The sequence below is a fragment of the Strigops habroptila genome, chromosome Z (genome assembly GCF_004027225.2).
Source record: "Strigops habroptila isolate Jane chromosome Z, bStrHab1.2.pri, whole genome shotgun sequence".
NCBI classification, from domain to species: Eukaryota; Metazoa; Chordata; class Aves; order Psittaciformes; family Psittacidae; genus Strigops; species Strigops habroptila.
In genome coordinates this window covers 44290940-44316585 of record NC_044302.2, presented here as the reverse complement: position 1 = coordinate 44316585, position 25646 = coordinate 44290940, and the positions used below count along the sequence as shown (strand labels likewise).

Below are 25646 nucleotides of genomic sequence, written 5' to 3'. Positions count from 1 at the left end.
AAAGTTCACAAAGTAGTTGTCAAGGTCACCAGAAGTGTCAGAGCCTAGCCTGAAGTTTCTGAAAACATCACTGGAATCTTACATGAATGACCAAAATATAAATACTTGAATAAACTAATGTTGTTCAATGTACATCATACATAATATCTTATGTATTAATGTCTCACAATGTCTTTATAGCCTTGATCTCAATGTTCACAATTAAGAGGGATGCTTAATAATGTTCATAACATATACACTTCCCTGAATTCATAGGTTTCAACCAAAGAATTTGCATTGCAATATTAATAATTGCACTACTAGTATTGTTTCCAGTCTTTGCATAAAGTTATTTTCACTCACAAACCCTCCTGAATACAGAATTTGTTACAAGATACATGAAATTTCACTTATCAAACTACAGAGTTTGCAAAGAACATTGCAAACGTATGTAGAAGTTTTCCCTGCTACCTCCTGCCTTTTTTGGAGGAGGAAAGGATGGATATTATTTGACTGACTTGGACAGTTCATGTGAAGTTGTTAAAATGCATCGTTTCCAATGCTTATTTAAAGACTTCTTAAAATACATACTATTTGTTTGACAGACCGTGAGATACTGTGCACATCTAGTTTACGAGCTTTATATCTCAGTGTACACTGTTTGCTAAATGTTTTTTTTTTCCCAATTTGTAGAAAACCGTTCCTAACTAGAGTAGCACCATCAAGCTGCATCATACTGAGATAGTCTCTTGTTCATTCCCATCTCATCATGGGATGAATCTCTCGCAATCTCAGATGTAGGCAAGCACGTGCTTCTTTGCAATGTCACAACAGATCAGCCAATAAAAGGAGAAAAGCAAACTTACTTAAAACCCGAATTGTAAAACCATGGAATTGTAAAGACAGAAAGTTCAAAGTGTCATTTGATTTTGACAAAATCCCCAATCAGGTTACAACCTGAACCTTTGTTAAGTACAGAAATGTTCTTGAAAAAGAATGGGCTTTTTTAAAAAGGTGCCTATGGTAGCATAGAAATCTAACCCAAGTAGGCTACTCTGAGAAAAAAACAAGAAGTACGAAGAGATCTTTGTATAAATTTGTATGTATCTGCTCACATTGCTTAGCAAAACTAGGTAGAATTACACAAATAAGTCTGACACAAATAAGCCTCTCTCTTTTTCTCTTTTTTCTTTTCTCTCTTCCTTCTTCCTTTTCCCTCTCCTTTTTCCTCTCTCCTTTATCCCTTCCCTTCCCTTCCCTCTCATTTGTCTATTTCTCTGAAGTGATGAACATTCAGAAGGGTTTCCAGATTTTCAGAATACTTGAAAAATATTCAAAAGAGGGTTAGATTCAGGCATTGATTGTTAAAGTGATCAAGATTGGGTATTTTCCTCTTTTCAGCGGCAATTCGTTCTGTGACAGGGAAGACTTTACAGAAGTCACAGTTTTATGAGACTTTAGCTTCCTCTATCAGCAACAGGACACTTGAACTGACACACTTAGGATCTCCCTAAGCCTTTCTCCATATCTGTCGTGGCTTTGTCTCACCTTTATGTAAGATCCTTGCTAATGAAACAATTTTGGTAACTTTCCCTAGGAGCTCATATGTTGGTGTTAGCTACATTTGGCTTCTCTTGTTGGCCTGCTGAACTTGCAAGAGAATTGAAATTTATTGATTGATAAGGTGATAAAATGATGAATAGAAGGATAAAACCTGAGACATAAAAGCAAAGAAAGAGAAATAAAGTTTGGAAGAAGTGACTTTGGTTTTAATTGAAACATAAATTTGAGGAACAGGATTATGAGATTTCATTTCAACAAATGCGTATTTGGGTGAGTTTTAAGAGGCACAAGTGCTGGCTACTGACTCATTCTGGTCTGATATGGGCCACTAGGCAAGCTGTATTTAAGTAATCTAAGGGCAGTAAAGGCCCCAGTGGGGTTGACAATCTACAGCGCAAAGCAGAAGACCAGCCAGTTCCATTATGCACCATTCTGGTTAAAGCAAGCACCACCTTATCCGTCCCTTTTCATATTAACAGAGAATGCTGATCAAGCTGTATGAAAGTTATGTTTGTCTGCGCATCATTTGGGTGGGGCCACCAACAGCAGATAAGAGCAGTTCTCTGCTGTCTTTCTGGCTCTCAGGAAGGCTGGGCTAAAGCAGCACCACTTAGTCTGCCTAATTTATATCTTCACCCCCATATTGCACAACAGTCAAGGGCAACTGGTGTGAGAAGAAAACGACCATGGGCCATGTTCAGAGATGACTCCTGACTTTCTTGTCTGCATTCAACAGTGGGGATATGAGGACAGTCTTCTTACTTGGTCAACTCTTTCCTCAGACTGTGGAGTCCTTCCTTACCCCTCCACTTTTCCATTTTCATTTTATGACTTAATGGAAGGCATAAGGGTAGCTTTCTCTTCCTGTTATTCCTCCTCCTTGCCATTTTCACACCCTTCCATATCAGCATATTCATGTATTCCCAGTTGGCAGGGATGGCACAGAGGGCATGTTTCACAACCCCATCATCAGCTATCAGAAGCTGAAAGTTCAGTTAAAGGACTGAAATGGGGAAGAGGATGAGAGAGAGCAAAGAGGAAGAAGTCATCCTCCATTCTCTAGTGAGCCAGTACACTAACTAAAAGGATCAGTGAAGTGTGAGCCCTGGTCCCATAGCGTTTACACAGGAGAAGAGAACTTTTCTCAGAGTTCTATTGAAGACACTTGCCCAGATTTAACTATTGAATCAGATTTTCCCTATCAATCAGAAATAAAAAAATCTCATAAAATTAATCACCTGACCTCATTTCTTACAGCAAGTGTTCACATTATACAGCTAAAAATCATAGAATCATAGAATGGCTAGGGTTGGAAAGCACCTTAAGATCATCTAGCTCCAACCACCCTGACATGGGCAGGGACACCTCACACCAGACCATGTTGCCCAAGACTCTGTCCAACCTGGCCCTGAACACTGCCAGGGATGGAGCATTTACCACTTCTTTGGGCAAGCTGTTCCAGTGCCTCACCACCCCCACAGTAAAGAACTTCTTCCTTACATCTAACCTGAACTTCCCCTGTTTAAGTTTAAACCCATTATCCCTTCTCGTGTCGCTACAATCCCTGATGAAGAACTGGCAGATGAAGTGGCTAAGCCACAATCCATCATATTCGAGAAGCTGTGGCAGGCCAGTGCAGTTCCTGTTGACTGGAAAAGGGGAAACATAATTCACATTTTTAAAAAGGAAAAAAAAGGAAGGCCCAGGAAACTACAGGCCAGTCAGTCTCATCTCAGTCCTGGCAAGATCATGGAGCAAATAGCCCTGGAAACTATGCTAAGGCACATGGAAAAGGCGATTGGTTAACAGCCAGCATGGCTTCACTAAAAGTGAATCGTGCCTGACAAATTTGGTGGCCTTCTATGATGGGGCCACCGTGTTGGTGAATGAGGGAAGAGCAAATGATATAATCTACCTGGATTTGTTCAATGCATTTGACACTGTCCTGCACAACATCCTTGTCTCTAAACTGGAGGGACATGGATTGGACCACTTGGTGGATAAGGAATTGGCTGGATGGTCACATTTAAAGAGTTACAGTCAGCAGCTCAATGTCCAGGTGAAGACCAGTGACAATTGGTGTTCCTCAGGGGGGACCTCCCCTTCATACTGGAAGAAACACTGTTTAACATCTTTGTGGTGCTGTGTATGCATGCTGGAGGGAAGGGATGCCATCCAGTGGGACCTTGACAGGCTGGAAAGGCGGGCCAATGGCAACCTCCTGAAGTTCAATAGGGCCAAGTGCAAGGTTCTGCACTTGGGTTGGGGCAATCCCAAGAATAAATACAGGCTGGGTGAAGAATGGATTGAGGGCAGCCCTGAGGAAAAGGACTTGGGGATATTGGTTGATGAGAAGCTTGACTTGACTTGGTAGTGTGCGCTTGCAGCCCAGAAACTCAACCGCACCCTCGTCACCAGGAGTGTGACCAGCAGGTTGAGAGAGGGGATTCTCCCACTCTACTCTGCTCTCGGGAGACCCCACATTCAGCTCTGGTGCCCCCAAAATAAGAAGGACATGGACCTGTTGGAGTGAGTCCAGAGGAGGGTCACGAGGATGATCAGAGGACTGGGGCACCTCTCCTGTGAAGAGAGGCTGAAAGAGTTGGGCTTGTTCAGCCTAGAGAAGAGAAGGCTCCAGGGAGACCTCACAGCAGCTTCCAGTGCCTAAATGGGCCTATGAGAAAACTGGAAAGGAACTTTTTGCAAGGGCATTTAGTTATAGAACAAGGGGGAATAGTTTTAAACCAAAGAGGGTAGATTTAAACCAGAAATTCTTCACTATGAGAGTGGTGGGGCACTGGAATAGGTTTCGTGGAGAAGCTGTGGTTGCCCCATCCCTGGAAGTGTTGGCCAGGTTGGACAGGGCTTTGAGCAACCTGGTCTAGTACAAGGTGTCCCTGCCCATGGCAGGGGTTTGAAGCTAGATGATCTTAAGTTCCCTTCCAACCCAAAACATTCTATGACTCAAAAGCTTAAAGATGTGGCTTACAGTGCCCCTAGTTCATGAGACCAACAAGATAATGACAATTAAATATAAAAATTGCAATGGATTTTAGGTTCACTTTGTTTGCCTTCTGATTCTTAAGGCAATCCTTTAAGTATCTTTTTTTTTTACCACTGCAGATCACAGAATACCTTAGACAAGAAATGAACCTTATATTTTCGAGTATTTACATGGTTTAGCAACCATGTATCCCAGGAAGACACCAGTCTCTAAACGAAATTAAGAAATCACAAGTTTTTTTTGTAGAATAATTAAAAATACTTCAATTTCAGAAGAAATAAGAAATGGGGAGGAACACAAAGTTCTAGTAATAGCACTGAGTGTGCTAAGTTCAAAATATGCTCAGAAAACCAAATGAGCAGTCAAAAACTTGATCAATTTATCCCTGAACTCCCAGACATGCTCACTTCTCATTTCATACTATAAGGAGACTACTGTAAACAGTCTCCCATTGTCTTGGAGTTATCAGCCTACTGCACATTCATAATAACCCTGAAGGAAGGATGTGGTGCTATTATCAGTCACTGAAAACCTCTGGATCTAAAAAGCATATTTTTATTCAGGCCTTTCCAGAAAGCACAGTGTATTTAGCTAGTTTGCATATCACATTTAGCTTTGTTTTGAATGGTAAATGCAAAGCTTTTTTGATATGAACTTAGCACCTTTTGGAAAGCTTTTAATTTCATGGAAATATTCTGAGTTTGCCATGTATAGTAGTAGTACTTTTTAAATTTTTGTTATGCAGAAACTTTAACAGGTATATACTATTTGTTGAAACAGAATAAGATATTCTGATTTAGGCTTGGTGGAATAATTTTATAACCAGGTCATAAGAGCCTAAAACCAGCATTGATACTTCCTGACAAAGGCTTTACCTCTCATACACTAGCAATTACTGCTATTACACTAAAGTAAAACTACAGAAAACGTCTTTTCTCTGCAAAGATTACCCATAAAATAAAGCACTGTAAAAAGCAATGCCCTATTTTTACTGTTTGAGGAGTATTTTAAGTTTCCATGCACTGAAAACAGCCTCTTACAAAAATATCTCAGTTGTACACTAGGTGGCTAGTGTTGTCCTGTTCTCCCTCCAGTCCCTAAAAAAGCACTGAGCCTTCATAGGACACTAAGTGCATGTACCATTATGCAAAAATTGAGAGGAAAATATGAAGATCTCAGTTTGGCAGGTAACAAAAGTCTAAGGATGACATTTGGAGGGCAAGGTTTTCTAGATCACAGAATGAAGTCTACTGGAAGTCATGACAGGCCTTTGATTAACAAACATTTTTTATTGGCTAGTAATGCAATTTAAGAATTCCTCCTGCAAGTTGTTTGTAAAGCTCACAGTTTTCTGCCCATTTATACAGCCAGCAGAGTAGCATGGCAAGATGGAAACAAGGTTTAGCCTTTGATGCAAATGGTGAAAAATCTGAACCCTTACTGAGAAGATAAATGTAATGATGTTTTAAATATACTGAGATTTTACAGCACAGACTACAGAAAACTTTTACAAAGGAGATACAGCAGAAAGAAAAAGCAATATTTTCTGAAAGGCAAAATAAGAATGTTCCATTTCTTTTGCCTCTTGCCCACTTACCACATACTCCCAAAACTTAGAAGTATAATTTACAGTTATCTGTATTGACTTCTTTTTAACAGCTGACCCTCCAATTAAACAGTACAATTTCTTCTAAAAATAAATCTAAAAATAAAAATCTGGATCTTAAGGAGATAAAGATTAGTGAAGCATAAACAATCCTAATTCAATAGTGATTCCAACTCTATATGTGTATCATCAGAACAGATGACACAGACATGATATATGCCTAACACCAGAATAAAGCTTCCATGAAAAAAGGCCTAGGAGTAAAGTATTTTATCAGGCTGAGGTTTCTATAGAAAAGTAACATGAAGCTAGAAACACAACCCACAATAAGATGCCATTTTAAATACATTTCTATGTTTCTTTTTTCATCACTGTGTATCAGCATTAAAATTCCCCAATTCTGTATCTCAAAGTTAAGCTGCAACACTTTGTTTTTGAAACTGTTAGTCATCTCATTTCAGTTGTTAGTCCACTCATTCTCCTTGTTCTCTCCTGAGTTTTTTAAGGTTAAAAAGCAGAGTCTTTTATAGTGGTAAAAATATTTAAAACAAACCTATTCCTTAAATCACTAGCTTCAAATTGAGAGGACAATTCAGTTGCAGCACTGAATAGCTAATAAAATGTACTTTTCCCACCTGTTACAAAAATAATTCTGTTGCAAATATTTTTTTTGGAAATAGGCAGAGCACAATGGTAGGGCAGCTATGATATAGACACAGATATACCTGACCTGCATCTATCTGAGTGTACTCTAAAACCAGAAGTCTGGGAAAATGAATGTAAAGATCACTTTCCTGCACTTATGTCTACGCTGATGTTTACCATGTCTGGAACCAGTCAAAATTACAAGGTACGGTGTCACCTAAACATTGCCCTACTATTTCCTGACACAAACAGTATATTTGTGTATTTCAACCCATATTGGCATAAGCTTGGAATTCATGCACCGGTATCTACTGCTGCCCTAGAGATACTTCAAGTCAGTTTTGAATACAACCTTAGTAAATAAAACATCATCCCCTATTCTCTACCAAACCAAAAAGGAAAACATGGATATGATCACCCTTAATCAGCCATAAGCATGGCTTCCATACCAGCAAACTGAGTCTCAGTTCATCAGTTCAGTTCTTTCCCAGAGTGCAATATTGCTGCATTGTTTCTAAGATTTTGGCTTGAAAACAGAAAAGCTACAGCAGAATACTTAAAAAAGAAACAAACCAAAACTCTTCACTCTCTCCTCCTTCTCTTGTGAAACATCCATCAAAATCAGACAAGACAGAACTATTTTTGGTAATGTTCAACAGTGTCCATAGCACATTCCTTTATGTTAGACTACCTGGTTTTAGAGATCAATCTAAAGAATGAGATAGATTGTTTAAACACCAAAACATGAGTCTTATTTGAAGATGAAAGGGAATTCTTAGGATCTAATAATAAACCAAAATATTATGCTAAAATAACCTTGAAATAAACATGCACTCAGGCCCAACCTTCATAGAGTTAACAGTCTTTTAATACAATAACTTACATAGGGGCCACTAAATTTCTATGTTAGCCTATTTATATTTTTTCCATTGCTTTCACAGTGGTGCAATGCTACTGGGTAAGGGAAATAAGCCAGTCTCCTTTTGCCAAAAACATGTTTTCTGTAAAGAAAACAACTTACTGCACAAAACAAATTGCTGTTTAGAACTGAAATTGCAAAGGTCGTTTGCATTTGTGCTTGTGGAATACAGATTTTTTTTGGGCAGTTAGATAGGACTGTGCAAATACTCTAGATTAATTAAATGAAACAAGCATCTGCTTTAAAACAATTCAGTGCAATGTTCTTTGTTTCCCTTCTGTTTGGAGATATGTGACTGAAATTATATTTTAACCTGATCTTTATCAAATTGCACTTAGTAGCAAATTTTTGTTTCGAGCCACAGCTATTACTCTAAGATGATAATTAAGAGGAAACCCTGTTAGAAAGAATCAGAGATATATGATTCTATAAACACCTTCAATTGAAATAAGCCTGAAAATTGCCAGTAAACAAACTGATTTCAATAGACTTACCTGTTTAATGGTTTTAAAAGTCCAACACTTCCTCTTTACACCACAAATCTTTTAGCCACTAGGTGAAGTCAAAATAGAGCACTTGATCATGATAATCCCAACCTGTCATGGAAAACAGCATCTCTCATGGCACCATACTCAAAATCCTTGAAACACACCTGGAAGAACAGATATCTTTACATTTTTATTGAAATATATTCAACCATGTCCCAAGATGAGGAACTATGAGCACTTAATTGATGACTACATTATAAAGGAGTGAGTACAAAGCTATAAATATAATCTGGTGAACATCAAGACCAGAGATTGTGAAGCTCATGTTCCAGAAAACCTGTTTTTGCTGAATATATGCAGCTCTGTTGTACTTATTGACCCATTAAAAGTGTCAGGATTAATATTAAATTAAAAAAAAAACAACAAACCAAACCCAGCTTTTTATACATAGACATTTAAGTCGTTTATCATATGAATTTCTAAAGGAAAATTATACCCTGAATCACCAAGAATCTTACCTGAGAAAGGTCATGGAAAGGATTCAGTAAAATTATAGGTAGTTGTTCCATGAGAACTTTGCTAAGTACCATTCTTACAGAAAGGCAACCTGTAAATGGATGCAATGCAAATCCACACCAATCATGTGCTCTTCTTTTTACTAAGAAAAGGCATGCAGACAAGTGAAGTATTGAGGTGCCATATTTCAACGTGGTTTTCATGTAGCCAGGAATATTTACAGTTTTATCTAGCCCTATGATTCTGTATAGTTTTAAGGTTTCTTGACAAAATTTCCTAGCATTCTAAGTACAAGTCAATAATTTTGTTACAATCTCTAAGCTTTTTTTTTTTCAGACTTTAAATTACAGTGCATCTACCTCCTTCACTAAAATGTTGATTAATTTAGATGAGTTGAATTTACCTAATAAAGATGTTTTTCCCATCTTTGTTCTCTGTCACTGAAATCTTCAGGCCAATTCACAGCTATTATGGAGAATACCAGATGGCATTCAGATCATAGCCAGGTCATCCAGAAGACACACTGATCTAGGCTTTCCTTAGCAATCCCAACTTTTTATTTCAGTTTCTGTTGAAATGTACAGGGTGACTAAGCACTACTCCTAAACATCTCAAAAATTCTGGATGTTCCTAACTTTCCTTGTGAAGTGTTGCATCTGTTTTTTAATAGAGAGCAGGAAAATGTGTGTACAGATGCGAGCATGCATACATATGTATGCAAGGTAAAAATAAAACATTCTATCCAAATCCATAAATATCCTAAGTAAAAAGATAGAAAATTTCTTGTTTAATTTTGCAAAGTATTTCACTACTGGGTTAACACAGAGTATAACTTATCAACAAATAAAATTTGTGAGACTGCAACAACTGAGCTGAAACCAGTGGGCCAAAAGAGAAACTGCTATTCAAGGTATTTCTAAAGAAGGGACAATATTGCACTTAGCCCAGTTTTAATGTGAGAGTTCAGTGCATCACTCTCTGCATTGATGAGAGGCAGGATGCATCACCATGAAAAACAAAGTTTCCAGATGTACAACACGTACCATATCTTCCATGACTTCAAATGGGAAAGCAACCATGTCCAGAGTTTTAGGAATGCACCTGAATAAACGATCAGGAATCATAGTTCTTATCGCCCATTATACACCATGTCAGACAAATGCAGGAAATGTGAAGTTAGTGGAATGTACTTTGAAAATTGATTGAATATCTTGCATTGAGAAATTAATGGATCTTTTTCATCCAATCCAGTTCATGCAGATCAGGTACTGATTGATGTATGGTTCGCCATGATCAGATGCAGAACTGAATTTTAGTGAGACAGAGGAAGGTACACATTAATAGGCCTCAGAATAAATCTACTACCGAACTCAAAATCCATGGGAAAGGATTCTTTTTCTTTGGTTGTGATTTTCTTAATGAGATCTTTGACGAGGCAGAAAGAAAGTTTTTCCTAAAAATGTAGTATCACAGGCACATAAAGGAGTCTAAGGAAGAAGTAAAGTTTTTAGGGATATCTTGCAGAAAGACAATGGAAAAGTTTTATTCAATTGTGGCCGTAAAATCTTCAGGATATGTCAGTCTGTGTACGGGTAAAGTTAAATACTCCAGATATTCCTCTATATTTGCATGATATTTTTGTATTTTACAGTGCAAAGAGAGCAATCATCTAAGGTTTCAGATTTGGATGCCTCAGGATTTATATGGCCAAACTGAAACAACTTTGATCTTTAATGCAACTGAGAAAGATAGAAGGTAATAGGATCAAGGGATAAATCAGCTGGATAGAGGTGAAGATGTCCAGAAACTAGAATTTGCTAATAACATAGGCAATGCAGAGGGCATTCTGAGTCAGAGTAAGGGAAACTGGGATGAAATAGTTATTAAGATAAGAACTTATGTCTGATCTTGGCCAACCACTTCTCTGAAGAAAAACAAAGCTGCTTAAAACTAGGCAACTTGGAGTACAAAAAGCAGCAAGTAACAGTACCTAAGCCAATGAGGTCTACTTGTCTCTAAATACCAATGACAGAGGACCAGGCAAAAGTTGCTAACCTAAGTCCATATGTCTGCATTGATAAATGGAGATCACTTGTTAGTTAGTTCAGGAAACCACAGAGCAACATTCCTCCTTCAGAGTGCTCCAAAGCCTCCTTTATCCATACCTCAGAGGGAAAGCTGGAGTGGAGGGTGAAACATGGGCCAGTGCTTTAAAAACACTGTACAGCACCTACAGAAAGACACAAAGAATGTGTCTTTGTGGAGCAGACTGTATACAAGACAATCACTGAGTGAAAGATGTCAACAGACTTTAAGGACGAAAAGTCAAACATGTGGCAACTGGTGGCTTTGCATATTCTCCTGAAAACAGAGCAGGAAAAAAAAACCCAAACCCAACCCTGAAAGAAAACTTGTGTTTCATAAGCTCCAGTGTTGTGCAGGTTCTGGCTGAGACAATTTTATAATAGCTGGTAAGGGGCTATGTTTTGGGTTTGTGCTGGAAACAGTGTTGATGGTACAGGGATGTTTTTGTTACTGCTGAGCAGCACTCACACAGAGTCAAGGCCTTTTCTGCTCCTCACGCCAGCATACCAGCGAGGAAAGTGGAGGTGCACAAGAAGCTGGGAGGTGATACAGTCCAGAGAGGTAACCCCAACTGACTCAAGGGATATTCCATACCACATGATATCATGCTCAGCATACAAAACTGCAGGAAGAAGGAGGAAGGGGGGACATTAGGAGTGATGGTGTTTGTCCTCCCAAGTCACCGTTATGCGTGTTGGAGCCCTGCTGTCCTGGAGATGGCTGAACACCTGCCTGACCATGGGAAGTGGTGAATGAACTTCTTGTTCTGGTTTGCTTGCATGTATGGCCTTTGCTTTACCCATTAAACTGCCTTTATCTCAACCTATGACTTTTCTCACTTTTACTCTTCAAATTCTCTCTCCCATCCCACCAGAGAAGAGTGACTGTGTGGGGCTTAGTTGCCTGCCAGGTTAAACCACAACACCTGCCAATCCTATTTCACAGGCCAGATTCACCATGAAAATCAACAGACAGCAAGAAGGTCCTAACACAATTCAGCAGGAATAAATGAGAAGCTAAGGTCTACAGAAAGTTCTCAAGTGTTGGGGACACCACTATTTAATCTGTTTGTGAAGGGCTGGACAATGAGGAAGAGTGCACCCTCAGTAATTTGAAAATGAAACAAGACGGGAAAGAGTGGTTACTACCTCAGATGAATGTGCTGCCCTTCAGAGGTGCCTCAACAGACTGTAGTAATGGGTCAATAGGAACCTCATGAAATTCAACAGAAGGAAATGCAAAACCTTGCCCCTTGTGTGCTGGGTCCAGCTCTGTCCTCTCTAGTGCAAGAGACATGGACGTGTGAGAGCAACTTCAGAACAGGACGACAAAGATGATGGAGTCATATGAGTAGTGGCTGACAGAGGTGGGACTGTTCAGTTTGAAGAAAAAAAGTGTCAGGGGGATTGTATCAATGTGTATAAATACACATTGGGAGGAATTGAAAAAGGTGGAGTTAAACTCCTTCCAGTGGCGCCCACTGAAAAGGCAAGAGCCAACAACCGCAAACTGAAGTCCACAAAATTCTGTTTGAGCATAAGAAAAGAAGCTCTAGTGTGAGGTTGGAGCAGGTTGCCCAGGAGATTGTGGAGTCTTCATCACTGGAGACACCCAAAACCTGACTGCACACAGTCCTAGGCAAATTACTCTAGCTGATCCTTTTTTGAGCAGGGGCATTGGACTAGACTATCTCCAGAGATGCCTGACATCCTCAACCGTTCTGTGATTCTGTGAAATCCTATAAAATTGTTGAAAGAGTGAAAAAAAAATCAACAGCTTTTGCTTAATTCACAGTACCCTGAGACATGTAAGTGTAATCTGTGGTACAATGACATATTATAGCAGTAGAAGAAAGCTTGTTCTGTTTCTACTCTAAGACAGTGTTTTCAGTACAATAATATTAGCTGTGACTTTTGAAGTCACAGACATTCAGCAAAACTGGCATTTAAACAAAGAGTCTGCACAAAAAGAACATGCCACTACAGCTAAACCCCCCAGAACCCTATTTAAGTAGACAGGTTTAATATTTAACATCAATTTCATTCTCTACTTGTTTGTTTTTACCATTACTGCAGTCCAATTTTTGAAAGTGAACTGAGGTAATAACACTGAGGAGACTGTAAAGCTAAAGTCTGGAGAACACTTTTAAGAGCACAGTCCCACAGAACAAATATCTAACAGCGTGCTACTTAATGACAGCTAGTAAAGTCAAACAAGCAAAGCACTCACAAGCCTCCACCTTTTGTTGCATTTCCACCACGGTGAAAACAAAATTTGTAAATGAAAGGGTTATGTTTTGCACTCTCTTTGTTCAAGTCTGTGTGACTGAAGCAGAACCCAATTTCCACATATTGAGAAGCTTTATGATATTATTGATGGCAGCAGTCTGCCCTGTCTCTGCTCCTTGGGAGCTTAGACGCTGTGATGGCCTGAAATCCTGCTCAGGTCTGAGAACCACATTTCTAACTGCAGTATTAGCATTTTGCCAGTCTTGTTTTGCAATGTCATGACTATGCCTAAGTCTCAAAGAAGAAAGAAATGAGGGATTTGGGGCACTGCTCTTTGGCTGATTCTGTATAATCTGTGGGGAGATACTCATAGCGCTCTCATTTTTTTTTTTTTTTCCAGTAGTGCTGATGGAAAAGGAGGACAGCATAAGAGTTTCTTTTGTGCCACACCATATAAATGTATGAGACACTAACTGACTCAAAGGTCTACTATTTAAATCAAGATCACAGGCAAAGCGTGGAGAAAGAGCTAGGGGAGAGAGAACAACATAGCAATGAATATAACATCAGTTCTGATGACTTGTTTTAAATGTTGGTATTGGAGTTTCAGTACTTTCAGTGGGTTTGTGACAGAGGTTATTACAGCAGTAGCAACAAAACACAGAATAAAGTGAGAATGTGCTAGAAGAGCGAGTGGGAACCTTCAAAAGAAAGTAGTGTGATGGTGCCATCTGAACCCTTATATGTCTAGGGGACTTTTGAAGCTACAGTAGAGGGTGAAACAAAATTCAGTGTTGTACTGATACATATTTAGGGGTGGTTATAGTATACGTGTACTCACAGATCAGTTTAAAACATCAAATGCAAAAGCTACTGGCTACAAATATGATCTGTTTTAAGAGCACCATTTGCATTTGCAGTCCTGGTTATTGGTTTGGAAGACGGATACCAGCTAATTGTTGCATGGCAGAATATGTAACCCTGATAGTAACATGGCTGTTCCTTCCCCACAACCTGTTTGATTTCTGTCCTCCCTGACAAGCCAACAAAACATGTTAATCAAATCTAAAAGTACTAGGGTAGTCACCTACCTACTGACAACTGGCCCAAACCCAGTGAAATCACGTATCTGGCAGTTATCAGAAGTTAATCTGAAGGTAAAAGCAGCATGCCAACTAGTTGGAAATAATCAGATAGCAACACTGGGAATGGGAACTTTTCTATCACTTCTGCATAAAAAGTGTTGTGACTGGCTGATGGCTATTTTTTTACTGCTTGTCAGTTCGCTGCCTGTCGGTGGAATGATGTGGGGTGCATCAGAGGAGCTGTCAATTGCTCTGAACACTAGCAGCAACTCCAGTGGGTCATGAGTGAAGCATATTACCTGTATGTGTGCAAATATTTTGCTTCATGTAACAGCTGTGACACATCCTAGTCTCATTGGAGCTACTGCCTGAACAAAAGTTCTGAACATGGACACTTATTATTTCTAATGATGATGGTGAGTCTACCAGAATACACCTGGAAACATGCATATAAAGAAGGGAGGAGATCTTCGCTAATAAATCTAGCATGGGCTGGGGAGAGCAGAAACTCCTCAAAAGTCTTTTCAATCTTGAAGAGGGGAAGTGTGTAAGCAAGCATAATCGCAGGATAACAAGCAATGTAACAAAAACACTGAAGAATTCACTGATTAGCTCTTCAAGTGCATGCATGTATACTTTCTAACCTCTCTATTCTCTCCCTGTGCACAAGAAACCACAGGCATGACTGAAGAGCAGCAGTAACCATAAAATCAAACACTAAAAATAGAGATGATATTTTTGATTTCAAAAGTTGCTGCATTTTTCTTTGCTATCTAATTCCCAACTCTCTAAAATTCCTCTTTTTTTCCCCTCCGTAGTCTTGGATCTATAGCCTCATTTTATATAAAATGGAAAGGTGAAGTTCTAGAAACAATGAGTTGCAGGAACTCGAGCTTTGATACACATTCTGTCCAAACTTAGTTTCTATAACAAAAGGCTTAATACAGTGCAGAAATAGCCCTATGTTTTTCTACCTTTTTCAGATTTCATGATTTAAGAGTGGAAGCCACAAAACGGAGCAAAACTTACCAGCCCATGAATCAGTTAATCCTATTCTATCCATTTAAGAATGGTGAGATATATGACCTGTCATATATCAACTTATATTGGTCAATGAAAAGAATACAGTACACATCCCAGTTCTCCTACATATGAAAAAAAAATCGTAACGTGTAAACTTATGACTAAAACCATTTCATTTTTAACTTTCTTGCAACATAACCACAAGCATTAATAGAAAACATATTTAGATCAAGTTGTATTGCTATGGAAAGTATAAATAACGTACCTTAAGCCTCAGTGGGTTCAAGTCCTGGAGACAATCACTGCACCTTTGGAAATAAAATACACCTGTTAAAACTTCTGCAATGGATTTAGTTTAAGAAAAAAATCCTGTTATCTGAAATCTTTTACTTAGCACAGTTTGCAGTAGCTTCTTTAGTACCAAGCAGCATGCTCCTTGCTGACATAAAGCTACCTTCAAAAGATGAGTGTAATTTATTCAGTTCGTCAGTTCCTTTTCTGAGGTTTCTGAGAAGAAGGTCCACTGTAAAATACACTCCTGACCACTCCAGCCTCCCAACCTGGATTTCACCTCATTTTGCATTACGAAGCCTAGTAAGAAATCTTTCTAAATCAACTATTTCACGAAGCAGGAATCAACAATATTTTGTACTCCCTCTGCAGCACTGGTTACCGCGGCAGCAGTAACAAACAGTTCAAAAATAAATACCAATCTTACAGATGACAGAAAATAACATACCTAGCACCAACCTCTTACTCAGCTTTTTTGGAATGAAGGGGAATATAACGACTAGACTTCTCCTGGTTTACCAATACTGGTGTCAGCACATTGGACAAAGCATTACAGACAGAGCACTGGGAACAGCTTATTTTGCATAGGAAAACTTTGATGTCTTTTCCCATTCTACCTTCTGTTATTTTCTCATATTATATGTATGACATCATCCTTTCTTGTACTCTAATGTGAAAGAATCTCTGGAGCAGAAACTTTGCTTCTCAAAATCTAGAATGATTTGAGAAAATTGATAGCAGGTTATAGGGTTGGAGGATCTCACCCTTAAATTCGAGACATCATAGCGCCGTTGACAGAGAACTCTGACATATTTTTCTGAGATTAGGAAGAAGATTACTCCTATGGTAGCCTATCTTCGCCTTCCATTGTTCACCCCACATATATATTTAAATGTATACTTACATATATAGACCTATAAATACATGTATATAGAATTGACATATTATGATTGAAAATATTTGTTTATTCCCCATCTCTTTGAAAATATCTCAAGTATAAAACTTTGGACTTGCTATATTCAATTTTCTGGAAATGTGAAATTACCTGTCACCCTTGAAGCACGAGGAGCTACAGTCTAAGTACAGTACTGCTATACTAACTAGAGAGCTTGACCTATTACAATGTATATAGTGCAACCAATTTATTCATCTTAATTTCACAGGTTTAACTGCTTTATAGCAAATACACAGCTTATGGGGATCATCCAAAATATTTGCTTTAGGTTCAGATCATTAAATGATCTCTGTAGGAACACATCACAGTGGTGTATTGAGACAAGTAACATTGTCTCAATAGCTGTTGCTTCATCGGCTAGCATAAAGAAAAGCGTATTTTCCCACCTTCAGTAACATGACTTGTGATTCCCCTGCGAGGGAACAAAAGGCAATCTGAAAAGCATACTGAATCTGGCTAGATATAGGAGGTTTGAATATTTGCACCATGAGTGATCTAAGACTAATCTTCCGTAAAATTTCAGATCCTACATCATTCCCAAATCTCCTGAAATCTGCAGTTTATTAGATAATCCCTGAAACTCAGTGAAGCTGATCTTGAGAATGTGTTTCCTAGGTAGCTCACTCAAAAATAAACCATATATTTGTGTCTCAATGAAGTGCTTATTAGAGATAGGTTCTGATTTTTTGCTGTAGCAAAATCGCATTTTTCTTCTCAAGTATATAGTTGTGTGTACAGATCATCACAACAACATTTATTTCATTTTAAAGAGACTGCAACTTCTGACAAACATTTTCAACTGCATTGTTCTATTAAAAATAATGTCAATTAAGACAAATATTTTTCTAGAAAAAACTTTCAAAATTTAAAAAAGGTGATATTTAGCACAAAAAAACCCCAAACAGACCCACACCTAGAATTTACTGATTTGAATTAATAAGCTTGAAAGTATATCTGAAACAAACGCATTAAAGTCAGGGAGGTATATCCTCCTTCTACATGCAATGATTTGGGAAAACATACCAAGAATTGTTGCAACAGTAAGAAAAATACCCTCCTTCAAGTAAGGACAACTATGAAAGGTAGAAAGCATTTGTAGAATATAATGTTTTATCTGTAATTCATACTTAATAGAATTCATACATTTCTAACTACCACCTTATAAACAGAGAACTTAGCATATCAAGCTTCTTCCAGTACTGCTGTGTACGTTACAGACTTCTTAATTTTAAGTCCATATTTCCAAACTGACTTTCATCATCTCTTTTGCCTTTTTTTTTTTGGGGGGGGGGGGGTTTAGATTTTTTTTTTTGTCCTTTCCCCCCCCCCCAAACCCCACAACTCTTACTTTATGATATTATCATTCAAAATTAATATTAAAATGGTGGTTTAGATTTCAGGAAGCACCTAATCTGGCCCTTGGTAGAAAGTTCCACCAAGGACTGTCAGGTTATTGTTCTAGTGTCCCCATTCTTCAAAGAAGACTTCATATCTGCTGAAAGAGCAGCTTTTTTGCCACAAAACTGCCATCTTTCTTATTAACCCTCTGAAAATCTAGCAAATGCAGTCAAGTTGAAAGAGTTGTGTGTCCACCAGTAGAGTGAAGGTGAAATTCAAATTGCAGCAGCTCAGCACTGGTAATTTCTGACCTAGGAATGACCTCAGGGGCCACCTTGGAGCAGCAGAGCTGGGCTGCGGGATGGACCCAATGCTGGCTGAGGGACTCTTTGCTGACACTCATGGGATTGGTGGCTGTACAAGTGCACATAAGGAATTGGCTCGTGAAGCACCTTTTCAGACTCCCTGTAAAGCTGCGTATGGTGGTAGGATGTCCAGTGCATTGTGCAGTAAATTTTTTACATTTAAGCCCAAATGTGTTTAATTCACCTCAAGGGGTACAATAAAAAATTCCTAATAAGAAACTTGCAAGTTAGTGATCAAAATCATACAGATTCTGTCTGCAGAATTGATTGGACAATAAACACGACATTTCCACACAATGGATGGTTTTATCTCACCCACAGTTACAACATAAAGCTGATTTTTCTTTGATGATGTAGCTCTTGTCTCTTTCAGGCAGACTACAGGTCTCTGCTGGGAAGTTCTGTGAACTTTTATAAAACATTTTGGATTGAGATGCCTCACAGAACGTAGAACAAAATATAATGTGTACTCAGGTATGTATGTAGTATGTACCCAATTGTATATACAAGCAGGATAATATGAATTTCTTTTAACATAATCTATAGGCTTGGATTTCTACACTGAAAACAATGGAGACTCACCGGTCTGAAAGAGTCAGCTGAGCGATCTATAAAAATAAATTTCCTTAACTGAAACCAATTAGGAATGTAATAATGAAGGCACAGTTCTCACAATAACTAAGGGGCAATTACTGAGCTTGTTTTGTGACTGATGAACAAAGACCTTGAATGGAAATTTAATCACTGATTTCTTATCATATAGTTAGATGTCAAATGAGATCACATAATTACAGATCAGTGATTTTTTTAATCCTCTTTTTATATATAATCATGTCTAGCATGCTCATTACATAAGCAAGTTAAAACAAAGTCTTGGGTGTTTATTTCATGGAGTAACAGCAGGGATTCACTTTTAGCACACAAGGGTGGATACAGTCTTGCAGCTATAGGAAGATGAGAATTATTCAGTCCCAATCAACTCATCTACATCCACAGGAAAATTCTGCAGGAAGGTAAAGCATGCATTGCCAGGATACTTTATCAGGAATCAACTTCATCACAACCACAGACAGCACGCATTGCTGGCAGGATGTGCTACAGGAAGGTACATAACCAACAGATCCCCCTCCTAGTCACATGACATTCCTTTTCATACTGTCCTGCTTTAAATAGCATTAGTTCATTATTTTTCCCTAACCATACAACAGCCTCCATCACTTCATTCTCAGTGGCTTAGTTTCACTCTTTACTGACAGCTGCTTCTCATATTTTAAAAGATCTCTGAAGTGATACTGTCATTCGTTATCTGCACATGGATATTTCCTGACATGAAGTTGAGAGTAAATGCCACTAACATGCCACTACTAAATAGAGCAAGAAAAATTCTATGTTCATCTACCTCCATTCCACCTAAAAAGTTCTAAAGTTCACCAAGAAAAGCATTATGCTTAGTCCATGGAACGCCATAGATGGATTTCTACTGAGTTAAGTATAGCATTAATACAGAAAAGCCAAGACTCGCCTTAATGCAGGTGACTTTGTATTTAAATCAAGGTAATGGAAAACGAGAACTGTGAACCTTAAGTAACATTGAAAAAGCATCAATAATATTAGCAGACTATGAAGCAAAGTGGAGCCCATGAGAATGACATGTTTTGAAATTCACTCCTTTATCAAAACATGGTATGCCATTGTGAATGATTACAACAAGGGAATTTTTAGAGAAGATAGAGACTGAAATCTTACTTAATTTCTCTGAAATTTTGCCCCAGCCAGAGCCACAGAAGAATAGAGTAAAACAAGAGCATGCCAATTTCTCTTTGCTGCCCAGCTTCTACAGAGTGCAACTGTGAGTTATAGCAAAGTCAGCCACCTCCCCTGCTCACCAGTGCACACGTAACAGGACTGTTACGTGTTTCAGTGACTTGATAGCAGTGCGTTCAAGGAGGATAAAGGCCATATGTGCAGAATGAAGACTTATAGACTACAAGGTTCTCCCTTCAGAGCTTCATAGAAAGTCCCCAGGAGCTTACAGCAATATGTGAGAAGGAAGGGTTGTGTATGTGTGAAGGAACTGCCCTAGGTAGAAAATGCTTTTTTACCCTTCTATGCTCAGTGTCACAGCAAAGATCTTGTTGCTAGAATCAGGCTTGCATGGTGCTCTGAAGTGGAAACTGCTGCTGACAGCATCTGTTTTCTCACTGTATTTTGACTTTTAAATAAAATAAAATCCAAGCAAATTTCTAGAATCTCTTCCTTGTACAGTATTGCAGACAACACAAGACCATCATAAATGACAGCTGCTACAAAGCCCTTTTCATACTACTCCGTGGTTAACCTAGTTTTGAGAATGTTTTTATCAGAGTAATTTAACTGTAACTGAAACCACCTAATTGAACCAGGAATTTGGAGCAGAGCAAGAAATAAATTTCTGTACCTACAGCATCCTACACATCCTAAAGCTGGGGCAAGTAAAGATGAGGAACCAGAAAATAAGTGTGTGGCCAAAGATGCAGTTAACAAAAGGTTATTTGAAGTGGCAAGTCATAACAATTCCCTACTGACCTTCAATTTACGCCTTCTGCTAACACTTCACAGTAGATCAGTTTAAACTGTTCAAAAGGAACCCACTATACCTTTCTTGCCTTCTTTAATATCACCCCAGAATTCACTCCATTCTACTGGGAGTAGAAGTAAAACCTCCTATTTATGTTGTAAACAAAAAGACTGCTGTAGCTATTCCAATGCTCTTAACAGATATTCCTGTTACTTACTAATTTACTTAGAGAGGTTTTTATCAGTAAAGCTCCCAAGAGCAGTTGTTTCTAGGGTATCCTTGCAATTTTGCCTCTACAAGTGCTGTCACAAACACATCTTGCTCAGTTACACCTGAGCTTGACAGGAACCAACATATATTTTGAGATTGCAACAACTACTAACTCTACCTGTGATGAGACTTTATGCAATAGTACATAACTCCTCATGCTACATAAAAAACCGCACAACAAAAAACTTGATGGATTAAGGTGCACCTGGCTTGAGAGGTATTAAAGCAGGATAAAGGCAATGCTCTGCGGCACTTGGTTATGAGAACAACTGTTTCAGCAGTGTGTATCAGCATGTGTTGAGGCTAATGTTCCAATCCTCCCTCCCAAAGTATACTCACAGCAATTATGCCAACAATAACTCTACCTCTCTCAGGTTTTCTGGAAAGCTTAGTCACTAAAAACAGTTTAGAAAGATGCAAGTTTCAAATTCTTATCAGAGAAAAGAGTTCAACTAATGGATAAAAGGATTATCAGCATCCTGCCTGTGCTCCTTTAGACTAGCTTGAAGTGGGTGTTACTAACAAAGTCATTAGTAAAGACTACCAGGGAATAATGACCCCATTCAACAATAATTTTTGAGGTTCCATAGTTTGCTTTAAATTCTACTTTCAAATGAAAACTAAAGCTGTCTGAACTTTCCTTTTTCAAAGCACAGATGAAATCTGTACTGAGTACAAGCTGGAATTTTGCTTTGCTTGGAACTGCATATATGTGTCAATAGCCTCAGTGTAAGCAGTTAAAAGCAGTCTGACTTTATATAGTTTTGCTGACTGATTTAGATCAGTTTCTCCACCTCTCTTCATTCAAAATCAAAAGAAGAGGGATATGAATATGAGTTACTCACATCTTTGCATTTTTACTTCTACTCCTTTTTGGACCAGGTGTGTACAGTCAGATTCATCCTAATACAGCTGGTAAAGGAATAGGACTAGAGTCCTAATAGTATTGTGCCCCAGAGTATATAAATAAGAGTACCTCTACTGAAGGTGGTTTAGACTAGCTGAAAACGTAGCTAAGATTTTTGATGTGGGCTATCCTGAGAGTAAAGAAGAAAAAGGAAATAATATTTACTGTCCTGACATCTTCTCAGTTTCACATACAATTATAAATGCATACCAATTCACTGTTTTTTTTATTTCTTATATCTGCACATACTCCATTAATTCATGACAAATACAGACATAACCTTTTTCCTGTGAGGAGAAAGATAATATAAAGTTATACGATGTTAGGAAAGAATGCAGCAGGCAAACTGAGCTAGAATCAGGCATTATGTTATGAAATAGGGTTACCTTTATTTTTACTTCCTGTCCTTAGTCAATGCTTCATGTTACAGTATACTTGCAGAAAACATCTTATTTTACAATCACTGTGTTTTATTGAGTGAGGAACAAAGAACTGAGAATCATGCATATGAATCTCAGATCTGTTTTTTCTCACATAACTTTGACCAAAACACATTTTGCCTTCCTGTAACACTATATTAACAACACAGGTTGCTTTCCTGAGCTCCTGAAAGCCTCTTCTTTAATAGAGCACTAGGTGCTGGAGCCATGGGAAGAAGAAATCCCGTTTAATTCCCATATGCTCTCCTAATGAGGAAGACTTGGGGCAGGCGCTTTTAAAATGAATGAGGTAGGCAGAGGAGAGGTCTTTGTAAATAGACATGTTTTAGTTGGTTTAGAAAAAGGAGCTGGACAGATAATCCTCTTACTTGTTGATTCTTAGAACAGATCATATGAAGCTTTTAAGACGCATCCATGCCATTAATTTGAATCCCAGGCAATTTAAATCTAGATTGATGTACCTTCTCCACCAAAATCATCAGGTATGAGAATTAGACTTTGCATTTTCATAGTACTTCAAATATATGCAATGTTATCTCAGTGAAAAGTGCTATCTGAAAGCAAATTTGCCCATTTCGAATAATAAGCAGTGTCTAATTTCTGAAGAATTTACAGAACTAAAAAGCCTTTCATCCCCATATTCCCAGAAAGAACCACTGCAATAAAAACTATATATATAATAAAACAAAACCCCTATGCCTGTCGTAGCAACATATTGACAATAAGCCTAACTAATCAGATTGATTGTCTGGCTTCTGCCAGCACATAGCTTGAGTTATGATTAGCATGAACAGTTCATTTAGGACAACTATAAAACACAGAATACCATGTTCAAACTTGTCCACACAGATACATATTGACTTTATAAGATTTGAAATTAAAAGCTGAACATACAAAAGCATTCAACCTTCCCAAACGTACCTTTATTTGGACCTGCAAAATGAATTACTTGCTTATTAGAAGTGACTTCTCAACACAAATCAACATGAGGGTGAGATTGACTGGAAATGGCATCAAAACTGCAGCTATATCTGGAAGCTGCCCAGCTAAGTATCTTTTGCTTTAATGAAAAGAGCAAATAATGGAGAAAAATATAGAACACAAAGAAGGAAAATAACCAAGAAAGGTGAATAAAATGAAATCAGTTTCAAAACAGAAACAATCACATTGTAAACAATTGAAGATTTCAGTTTAAAAAAAATCAGCTGTCAGAGAACAATCTACACGGTAATGCACCAAAAGCAATAACCAATAAAAGTTCGTCGTGATCTGCTCCTAAAAAAGCATTGAGAAGACTGTATCAGTGCATGGGTTTCTATTATTAACTTGCATTATTAGAAAACAGTCATAATTAATCCTAATTAAAATTGCTGAACAGGGTTACACTTGCTATTGTTGAGCGTTCTCCCCCTGGAATGCTCATCTCCCTTTCTAAGAGTCATATTCCTGTATACATAATTAGATTATGTAGAATGTAGCTGCATATAATGGGGCTTCCAGGGAAGGCGTGTATATTTTTTCAGAAAATAAAGATCACAAGTATACAAGTATAATTAAGTTTCATTGCTTTTTTAAAGCAAGATATATGTATTCTCCCACCACACTACATTGTTCCATCTTACGTATGCTATCTTTCCTACTATAAAGCCAAACAAAGGAATATTATTAAATCTTCATTTATGCCCCTAACCCAAGATCCCACCACTGTCCAAATATTGGTATTGTACAAGACAACCTCTTATTGTTTTGTATATACTGATTTTTAGCAGAAATTTTGTAAGCTTCTAACATCATTGCACTTTTGTCAGCATCTTCTGAAAAAGAAAAGTCAGATGCATTCAACTGCACATTCTTATTTCTATTGTGTGCAGCCATTATTGCTTTAAATCTATCTTAAAATACCTTAGACAAATGAAATAATACATTTTGGGATTTTTTTAATCTGGCACATGCCCATTTCTTTTTTTTTTTTTTTTTTTTTTTGTGAAGTCTGTGGTTACCGCAGACCCCTCACTAAAGCAAAGAAGACTAACACAGGAATGCTGTGTGCAGAAAAGCAACCCTGAGTGCTGCTGGGATGGACAGAGCAGCCTTGCTGTACGGTGCTGCTGGCTACCTCCACCCCACTGTGAGCCATCATGGCGGAAGGACACAGAGAAGGGACCCCACACTGGTGCGTCTGGGACATTGCAGGGGATTCCTCACCGGTGTGTGGGGCAGTGGGCTGCAGGGTGGTACCAGGGCAGGTACACTGCAGTGTTTGTTCTACCATGGCAGAGCATGTGGCAGGGGCCCACAAGGCTAGGAAGGAGATTTGCAAATCCAGATCCAGTAAGGGGAGGTAGTGTGCATGCAACCATACACACTTCACATTTATTTGTATAGAGGGTAGTTGTATCTCCTTGTGATTTGCTATAGAGGGATGCCTGGAAGCTTGTAGGTGTTTACCAATGTTTTGTAAGTAAGTGTTTAATATTATGGTGTACTTTCTTTTGTTATTGCTATTGGCCTCAAATGTATAATTCACTGATTATCAATTAATTATGTGCTGTTAACAACAGTTTTGATACTGATTTGATTTAATACTGGAAGAGGGCAGATTTAGATTAGACATTACGAAGAAGTTCCTTACTGTGCGGGTAGTGAGACACTGGAACAGGTTTCCCAGAGAAGCTGTGGTTGTCTCATCCCTCGCAGTGTTCAAGCCCAGGTTGGACAGGGCTTTGAGCAACCTGGTCTAGTGAATGATGCTCCTGCCCCTGGCAAAGGGGCTGGACTAGATGATCTTTAAGGTTCCTTCCGACTGTAACTTTTCTACAGATAACTGAAAAGATGATGGAGCTAGGAGGTGGCTGATCTCTGTTCACAAGTAACAAGTGATGGGAGCAGACAAAACAGCCTCAAGCTGCACCAGGGGAGGTTTAGATTGGATATTAGGAAAAATTTCTTCACAGAGAGGGTGGTCAGGTATCGAAACAGGCTGCCTAGGGAAGTGGTGGAATCACTGTCCCTGGAAGTGCTCAAAAAATGTGTAGATGAGGCTCTTTTAGTGGTGGACTTGGCAACCCTGGGGGAACAGTTGGACTTGATGATCTTAAAAGTCTTTTCCAACCTAGCTGATTCTATGATTGTTTTAAACCACTTCAGGAAATCAATTTTTCTCTCAGGTACTGTATTTTTTTTTTTTTTTAACAGACTAGAATGACTCAACTTGAAACAAAAAGTTCACATTACAATAAATACTATCTTGACACAACATCTTTATTGTAACAAGTGAACACACAGTTTGCTCCCCAACCAGACATACCTGCTGTGTGATTTCAGAGACAGCCGCTTCGCCTTTTGAAAACTGAGTGTAACAGTACTTCTCTCTTTCACACAG

The 25646-nt window shown here is 38.4% G+C and overlaps 1 protein-coding gene across 2 annotated transcripts in view; it reads right to left on the bottom strand.

The window, feature by feature from the left end:
* LINGO2 (leucine rich repeat and Ig domain containing 2) overlaps positions 1-25646 on the bottom strand; it is a 536575-nt gene that overhangs the window by 169127 nt on the left and 341802 nt on the right. For both annotated transcript variants that reach the window (XM_030512831.1, XM_030512832.1), the window contains one exon: positions 15407-15449. The gene's annotated coding sequence lies outside the window, so the exon portion shown is untranslated. The remainder of the gene's footprint in view (positions 1-15406; positions 15450-25646) is intronic.